Source organism: Spinacia oleracea, chromosome 6, assembly GCF_020520425.1.
Source record: "Spinacia oleracea cultivar Varoflay chromosome 6, BTI_SOV_V1, whole genome shotgun sequence".
Taxonomy (NCBI): Eukaryota; Viridiplantae; Streptophyta; class Magnoliopsida; order Caryophyllales; family Amaranthaceae; genus Spinacia; species Spinacia oleracea.
In genome coordinates, this window is record NC_079492.1 from 128,352,227 (window position 1) to 128,361,621 (window position 9,395).

At 39.2% G+C, this 9,395-nt stretch overlaps 1 pseudogene; it reads right to left on the reverse strand.

Annotated features, from left to right (window-relative positions):
- Positions 1–977: 977 nt before the first annotated feature.
- Positions 978–4,396, reverse strand: LOC110787915 (KIN17-like protein; annotated as a pseudogene).
- Positions 4,397–9,395: the final 4,999 nt, after the last annotated feature.

The window sequence follows — 9,395 nt, forward strand, 5'->3', positions numbered from 1 at the left end:
GTGTGACTCGGTGGAGTCTGTGAGTCTTGGGGCCCTGACTGCTTCTTCTTTTTCTGTTGCTTTTTTAGTTGACGAAGGGTCTTTCCAAGATCGGGATCGGGAGGAACCAAGGTACCCGTTCTGGCAGACCTGGGCATAAACAACAACGAAAGAAAACGCAGTGAGATTTGCCTCAATTGGAACTGAGAGTTCCAATGAGACAATGGAAACAGTTCAAATAATCAAACTAAAACTAATAGAATATAGCCGTCTCCCCGGCAACGACGCCAAAAACTTGATGAGTTAAAAAGTGATACCGCAAGTGCACGGTGTCTGTTGTTAGCAGATACTTAGCAAATACGGGTCGATCCCACAGGGAGACAAGTTCTATTAGTTTTTGCCCAATTATACGAACTATTTCAATAACGAAAGTTGAGTTTGAGTATTAACTACTAAAGCTAAAGCAATAATAAAAATGAGTAATTTATCAATGAATTAAAGGTCTAGGGCGTCTGTTCGGTTCACCATGCTTATACCAATCCAATAACACAATTCAATTCGACAACGAATAAACTAGACCGAGTAATTAAAGTACATGCTAATCCTACGGTCGGGTCTTAACACTTTCAATTCAACATATGCAGTACGATCGCTAACATAATCAGAATTGCCAATTGCACAAAGCCTCTAAAAACACGATCTTTCGATTCTAATTCCTATTAGCTAGATAATTAATCCATGAAATTGGCCGATAACATGAATCAACGATTAAGAACAAATCAATTGGAATTACTCAATCATAATCTATAAATTAACGAACTTTAATGCATAACGATTATGGTATAAACATGGCTTCCCTTACTTAGCCCTAGAAAAAGACTACTCGCTCATAATTAATTTAACAATCATGAAACGAATAATAATAATTGAATTCATAATCAACGAACGAATTAATCTAAGGAACGAAAAATAATAAATTTGAATTAGAGAAGAAGAAATTATGAAATTACCTTAGATTGATGAATGAATGAATTCAGAAAAACGTTCGACAATGAAAAGAGAAATATAAAATAAACGTTCAAAGAATTCTAAGGAAGAAAATAAAATAAATAAATAAATGAGAGTCCTAGGAATATAATTCCCCTCAATATTTATAGGCATCCTATTTCTGAAATAATAATAAACAAATAAATGAGAAAATAAAAATAGAAGTCGTCAACGATTGGTCGATGGCGTGAGAGACATACGCAATATGGAATTCGTCAGCCTGGACGCACTGTGGGCGCAGCCATGCGCTGTGAGCAAGCCAGCACTTCGCTTATGCAAGGCGTGAGTGCGATGTGGGCGCAGCGATCCTGCTGTGGGCGCAGAGATCCTGCTGTGGGCGCAGCGAATCGCTGTGAGCATAGCAGACTTCGTTTAGCGCGTGCTGCGGGCTGGGTGCGGCCACAAAGCTCTAGATGTGGGCATAAAGCACTTCGATGTGGCCACATTGCACGATTCAAGTACGATGTTGCGACGATGCTTCCCACATTACCAAGATTTTATGGCGAGCATCAAAAACTAGCCTCATGTCATCCAAAATAACGAATTGCCTCGATGGCCGAATAAATCAAGCTAAGTGAACCGGAACTTCCGCAAATCATTTCCGAAAACTTCGTTTTCCGATCAAACACGACGTTTTCAATACGAACCATCCGATAGCCATTCTACCCACCTCTAAATCTCCAGAAACATCCAAATGATTGTAAAATCACCTGAAATATCAAAGAAAACACAAACGAAGCGTAATAGAGTACGATAACGACGACTTATGCAATAATGACTCTAAATGCAACTAAAATGAGAGGAATGCCTAGAAATGCAACCTAAATGAGCCTAAAATACCCTATATAAATATGAACAAGTAACAGAAGACGTGGTCCACAAAAAGCACCCTAGAAATGAGTACATCAGACAAGTTTGCAGATATCCTCATATGCCACCTCTTGAAGCACTCGGCCTTCATAAACGCACTTTTCCAGTTACACCTTGGCACAAAAGTTATGTGTATCAATCGCAAGCAACCTTGCATTAAATCCACGATATGACCCATTTACAATCCTAATCAGACCGCCAATACGAGGGAGCACAGTCTCTAGGTCATCCTGATGTATCTGAATGAGATCTATCCTTGTAGTATGAGTATCTAGCATCTCAATTTCCCCAATGTACTTATCTATTACCTTCCTCACAACCCCTTTCTTGTTATAACAGCCCTTTTCAGCCCAAGCTTTACTCGTTACCTTGACAACAATCTCCTCACACAACCAATAGGATTTTCTGTTCCTTCTCTCCTTTGCGTACTCTTCCTCCCTCATCAAATCATCCAAAGTTGATGATCTCTAACTCACACAACCACCACTACCATCAACATCACCAATAGTCTTCTTTTTCGACAAACCTAACTCAGCATTTGGAACATCCTCAAGCCCAAAAGACATAGAACTGTCTTCTCTTGGCTTAAGACTGGTAACACTTGTTGATGAAGAGCCAAACCCAAATGCAAATGAAATCTTCTTGTTCTTGCCCATCTCAGGTTCAGAACCAAGCATGATGTTATTAATCTGGAGCTCCAAGGGAGTTCTAACTTCAGTCTCCACAGGAACAGCAACCGAAGCTGCTGCTCGTTCAATCTGTTTCACAATCTCGTTCTCTTGCTTAACTTCCTCCGCCAATACAGACTTCAGCCGCTTATTCTTCCTCCTCTCGTAAAACAAATTCTCAGAATCCCTAGCACTGTAAGTCAGAAACAACCCCTTTTCTGTATGATCCACCCTACACTTCCCTGTCCTGCCCAAATGCATCACAAATTCCGTCAAAGTCAACCATTTGGTGGAGTTCATGTGAACATGTGTGCGATCAGATATATACTCGTTGTAAACTACCGTTGCGGCAACACGGCTAAATCTATGGCTGCGTCTCATAAGCTCTAAAAAAGCATCCTCAAATTCCTGGGAAAAAAGTTCAATGAACTTCTTAGGGTTTTCACCAAAAATCTGCATTTGGCGCAAGTGTCCATCACTCATACAGTGGCATTTGAAGCCATTAGCGTCCCTACATTGCTTTTGACACATCTCACAATAATGCATCAACTTTTGTAGACCTTTAGATTTCATTCTATTCGACAACGCCTTCAGACCAGATTTACCCTCCATGCTTGTTTTGAGTGCCAATTACAGGAATCTAACAACGGAATCTATGAACGATTGAAGAAATTACAGAAATCCAACAACGGAATCTATGAACAATTGAAGAAAGTACGGGAATCCAACAACGGAATTTTCGAATGATTGAAGATATTACAGAAATCCAACCACGGATCTTATGAACAAATTTCAGCAATTTATGAACGAATTCAAACAATTATGAGCGAGAGTAAAAGTGAGATACCTTGAAACCCCAGTGCGCTTTTTCTCGTTTTCCAACCGGCCGTATTCCGCAAATAGTTGGAGATATACTAGAAGGTAGAGCTGGCAATGGGTTGGGTTGGGTCGAAATCAGGTCGACCCATTTATAAACGGGTTGAGATTTTCCCAACCCAACCCGACCTGTTTAATTAAACGGGTTGAGATTTTCAACCCAACCCAACCCAACTATAAACGGGTTGACCTGAAGTTGACCCGTTTAATTTTTTTTTTCCCACTTTTAATTGTAAATTGATTTGACTATAGAATTGCGAGGTGATTTTGTTATGGCATATCTCATTGCAAAAAGTAATTTTTCAATATGTATTTGACATGAATCAAAACGTCAAATAATTATTCAATGTTGAAGGGAAAATGAGAAATAAAATCTTTCAAATCACATTATACATATATATATTACATACTTGCTTGCACTTAAACGGGTTAGACGGGGATTTTTCGGGTTGAAAATTTCAACCTGACCCAACCCATTTAATTAAACGGGTTGGGTTGGGTTGACCCATTTAATTAAACGGGTTGAAAATCTTGACCCAACCCTTTATTATTGGGTTGGGTTCGGGTTGGGTTGGTGGGTTGGGTCAATTTTTGCCAGCTCTACTAGAAGGTCAAATAAACTTTCAATCAATTTTTTTTTTCAAGGGGACTTTATAGTGTACATGGTAGATTCCTAAACCCTCTCTAATCCGGAGTTTAGTGGATTGGTAATATCTTCAAACAGAAACGCACACTTTTGGCCCGAATAGCAGGTGTGCAGGCAACTCTCGCGAACAACACCAATCGAGGCCTACTTAAGCTGGAGGCTAAACTAAGACGTGAGTTAGATGAGATCCTTGATCGAGAAGAAACTTTGTGGTATCAAAAGTCTCGGGTTGATTGGCTAAAGAATGGGGATCGCAATACTACGTTCTTCCACTTGAGCACTGTTGTTAGACAATGGCGTAACAAAGTCACTACAATTAAAAACAACGAGGGTCTATGGCTCCACAATAAAGAGGAGGTTAAAAATTGTGTTGTGAATTACTTCAAGAGGCTATTTACTGAGGAAGGAGTCGAAGAACTTCATAATATTCCTCAAGATGTTTTCCCGGAACTAGCTCAACGCGACTGGAACTACCTTTCACTTCCCTTCACTAAATCTGACATCGATACAGTGGTAAAGGAAATGGGTTCACTCAAAGCTCCGGGACCGGATGTATTCCAAGCTTTATTTTATCAAAAACACTGGGAGGTAGTAGCTAAGAACGTATATGAGTTGGTTTTTCAAGTCCTCGAAGGCAAAGGTCTACCAGAAGAACTCAACGAAACTCACATAGTCTTGCTCCCGAAAGTTGACAATCCAGAACTCCCATCTCAGTTCAGACCAATTGGGTTGTGTAATGTGGCCTACAAAATTGTTACTAAGGTAATAATTAATAGAATCAAGCCATTATTACCCATGTTAATCTCCAATACACAAGCTAGTTTCGTTCCGGGCCGCCAAATAACAGATAACATAGTTATTGTGCAAGAGGTAATCCATACAATGAGAAGAAAACAAGGAAACAAGGGTCTAATGGCCATCAAAATAGACTTTGAAAAAGCATATGATCGGCTTCGTTGGACCTTTATTAGGGACACATTGTTACAAATGAACATCCCATTATTGCTTGTTAACGTAATTATGGAATGTGTAACCTCAGCATCCCTTAAGGTACTTTGGAATGGTGAGCCGTCACAAAGTTTTAAGCCTTCAAGGGGAATAAGGCAGGGTGACCCGCTCTCGCCATACTTATTTGTGATGTGCATGGAGCGTCTCTATCAAACAATAGAGGAGGCTATAGTACAAGAAAGGTGGAAACCCATACGTGCTAGTCGAGATGGACCCCTTCTTTCCAACCTTTTCTTTGCGGACGACATTATATTGTTTGCTGAAGCATCGACAGATCAAGCAATGGTGATTCATGACTGTCTCGATCGTTTTTGCAAGGCTTCGGGCCAACGTGTGAGCCTGTCAAAATCAAGCGTGTATTTCTCGAGCAATGTCCTGGACTCGAAACAGGAAGAAATTAGCAGAGCTTTGGGTATGACTCCGACTTCAGACCTGGGTTTATATCTAGGCATGCCAACACTGACAAGTCGGGTCACCAAGAACACCTTCAGGCATCTTTGTGAAAAGATAGATAGACGTCTTTCGGGCTGGAAGACGAAATATCTATCATTAGCAGGACGGATAACTCTTGCAAAATCAACCATAACCTCGATGTCCAACTATTCTATGCAAACAGCCAAGGTGCCTCGTTCTATTTGTGATGAAATAGATAAAAAAACACGACGCTTCATATGGGGAGGCAGTGATGCAAAACGTGCCACCCATCTCATTGCATGGGAAACTTTGCAAAAACCCAAAGCCCAAGGAGGACTGGATATGCGTTCAGCAAGACAGGCCAACGCGGCCTTCTTGACAAAACTGGGCTGGCGAGTCTTATCAGAACCTAATGCACTGTGGTCTCGTGTTCTTCGTTCAAAGTATTGCAAAGGAAGGTGCGACATAGATATGTTTAATCCAAAAAAGGGAAGCTCGAATGTGTGGGTGGGCATTACTGATAATGCGAGGTTTCTTTGCGAAGGCATGAGAACATCAATTGGTAATGGAATGAACACGCTGTTCTGGGATCATAATTGGGCCACCAACAAGCCACTGTCTTCGCTTGCTTCTCAGGAGATCCCAGCAGAATTGTTGGGAGCCACCGTAGGTGAAATGTGGGAGATGGGGCAGGGTTGGAAATGGGATGTTTTTGCCCCATACCTAGAATCAAATGTGCTGAAACAAATCCAATCCTACGAACTCAAAGAAGACACTGAAGTACAGGACCTCATTTACTGGCAAGGAAACTCCAAGGGGAAATTCTCTATTAAATCGACTTTTCGCATAATGAGAAACGACAGTGATGCAGTAGACGACAATTGTTGGGATGCAGTTTGGTCTGCCCCAGTTCAACAGAGAGTAAGAGCTTTCATGTGGCTCGTGTGCCATGATAGACTACTTGGCAACCTGAACAGATACAAGAGACAGATGACTGATTGCCCGAAATGCTATATTTGTGGAGCCGAAGAGGAATCAACACTCCATATACTTAGAGACTGTGCAGCTGCACGTATGGTGTGGAGAAAGCTAGGTGGGCTAGCTCATAATCCAAACTTCTTTAACTGCTCCCTAAAGGATTGGATTACAGAGAACCTATCTGGAACAAGCGTGCAACATGATGGCTCTTGGCCAACGTATTTTGGCACCACTGTGTGGTGGATATGGAGATGGAGGAATTGCTTTGTTTTTGATAGAAACGCGAACATACCCCTTGATATTGCTGCATTCTTACAGATTCGATTTGACGAAGCCAGAAGATGCTTTATTGAGGATGATGATCTACCAAGTAACAACAGACCACCAAGAGTTCTAAAAACCATCTCCTGGCACAACCCAGAGGTAGGGTGGTATGATCTTAACTGTGATGGGGCAGCTAAAGGCTGCCCAGGTCCAGCTGGAGGAGGTGCAATTATCAGAGATTGTCAAGGCAACTTCGTTTCTGCAATTTACACAAACTTTGGCCACTGTTCTGCTTTTAGAGCTGAAGTTAAAGCTCTCAACTGTGGTCTAAAATTGGCAAGAAACCTGCTAATTAGGAAACTAGAAATTCAGCTTGATAGCCTCACTTGCATCCAAGCACTAAGCAAAGAGAGGATCGAAGAAGGTGATTGCATTCACGAACTAAGACAGTGCCAGTCAATGCTAAGAGAAGGAGATTGGGAAGTGAAACTAATTCATGTTTATAGAGAAGGAAACAGAGCGGCGGATTGGCTTGCAAATCAAGGGGCCGCACACTCGGGTGAACTCGTTTACCTTGATACAATTCCAACAGAATTTAGATTGATTTTAGAAGAGGATGTGAGAGGTCTGGGTTTACCACGCCTTATCCCTCCTTAAGTTGGTTTAGCGGTTTTTGTTTTAATTTCTGCTTTTCTTTCCTTTGTTGATGTATGTCTTCACATTTGAATCAAAAAAAAAAAAGTGGAGTACTCCGTAAGTCCGTATATTATTTGGAAAAATAATTTACATATATAGTCCTCCCAACACATTTAGGTTAAGTTCTATTCGATTTTAACTGATTATATTTAATAATTTAAATATTAAATAAAGAAATTCAAAAGTATTGTGTTTTTCTTTAATATTTATATTGACAAGAGTATATTGAACAAATATAATTCAATTTTAAAGTCAAAATAAATTAAATTAAATGATTTATTTCGGTTTTCCGTCCAATAAATCATTTTTTATTCAAAGATACGTTGAGTTTTTTGCTATTATAGAATTTGGAGCCAAAAAACGAATAAAATTTGGTCTAGAAATTCATTTTCTCTACGAGCTTTTTGTATTGTCATCTGATCTGTTTGCTTTTTATGTTCGGAATCAATTAGAAAACTTTGTTTCGATTTCTAGCTAATTCAAAGTTATTCTTCCAATCACTTTTTTTTATCTCGATTGTATCTACGTATCTATTTTTCGGGTAGCTAACTCCACGGTAGAGTACTCGGCTTTTAAGTGCGGCTAGAATCTTTTACATATTTGGATGAGGCAAAGAATTCGTCTAAATTATCGGTAGAGTTTATAAGACCACGACTGATCCGGAAAGGAAATGAATGGAAAAAAGAGCATGTCGTATCAATATAAAATTAGGATAATATTTCATTCTTACCAAATCTTTAACCCTTAAAAAGTGGGAGTCTTATGAACAGTAACTCAACACTAAATTTCATTTTACTTTTTAATTTAATGATGCCCATTTAAACTAAAATTTTATTCTTATTATTATTAAATTTCTCCCATTACCGGACATCAGAAACAGGATTAAACATATCAACAAAAAGTTGTTCGATCGGCATATCATGAAACTGTCGTCGACTTCGAGAGGTAAAAAAATTAATAACATAGCAGACAAACGACATAGCATATATTGTGATGTAAGAATTAAATCAAAGTCGGTACAACTTGTCATTCAACATATCATTAGTACAATAAATGTAGAGCATTAGAACAAAGTTGATAGAGTATAAAACTAATGTTGGGACTTCAACCATTAGCTTAAGCTTTTGGTTGAGTTGGTCATTTGACATAATCAATAAGATAATTATTGGAAATGGGGCTTTTGAGTTTGAAGATGACTGAATTTTAACGGCTATTTATAGAGTTTATCAGTCATGAAATAGATAAAATTTTCAGACATTTGGCAACAAATTGCCACGAATAGAAGGAGGAAGAAGGAAGAATTGATAAGGCCATGTACTTGGACTGAATTCGGAGACAAAGAGATGTCAACCCTATTAGTGGCAAGCTTCTCCATTTACAGGTATGGAGGATAGAAGAAAAATTAATTTTGTAAAGTCCATGGAATTGGACTGATCTCAAGAAGAAAGTGGTGTCAAAATACTTGAAGGCCAAGTACTCCATAAGTCATACTCCGTATTACACGTATGAAGCTAAAAGAAAAATGGAGAAATGAAAATGGATTATGGAGTAGCATGTACACAGTACACTTGGGCTAAAAAAACTTGTATTATGTGACAATAAAAAGGTAAACATAATAAGATAATTAAAATAATTAAGATAATATCCGAATTTAATTTATTAATAATTGTAATTACAGGATAATAAAATAGGAGCGGTGCACAGTTGTTGGTTGTAAAGGGCCTGCTGTTCTTGTTGTTGATGGATTTGGGGCTTTCTTTGAGCATTACCGTGACAACTTGAGTGATATAGCTGATGGCGGGTATCGAGTTTCGGGTCTTACTCTTTTAGGCTTTGGGTGAGCCAGCACATTTTGTTGGGAATTCGATAGGTGGTAGGTTTCACCTTGCTCTTTCTCTAACAGACATTTGAATTTCTCTTTTCTTAGTTATTCACTAGTTATTCTTTCT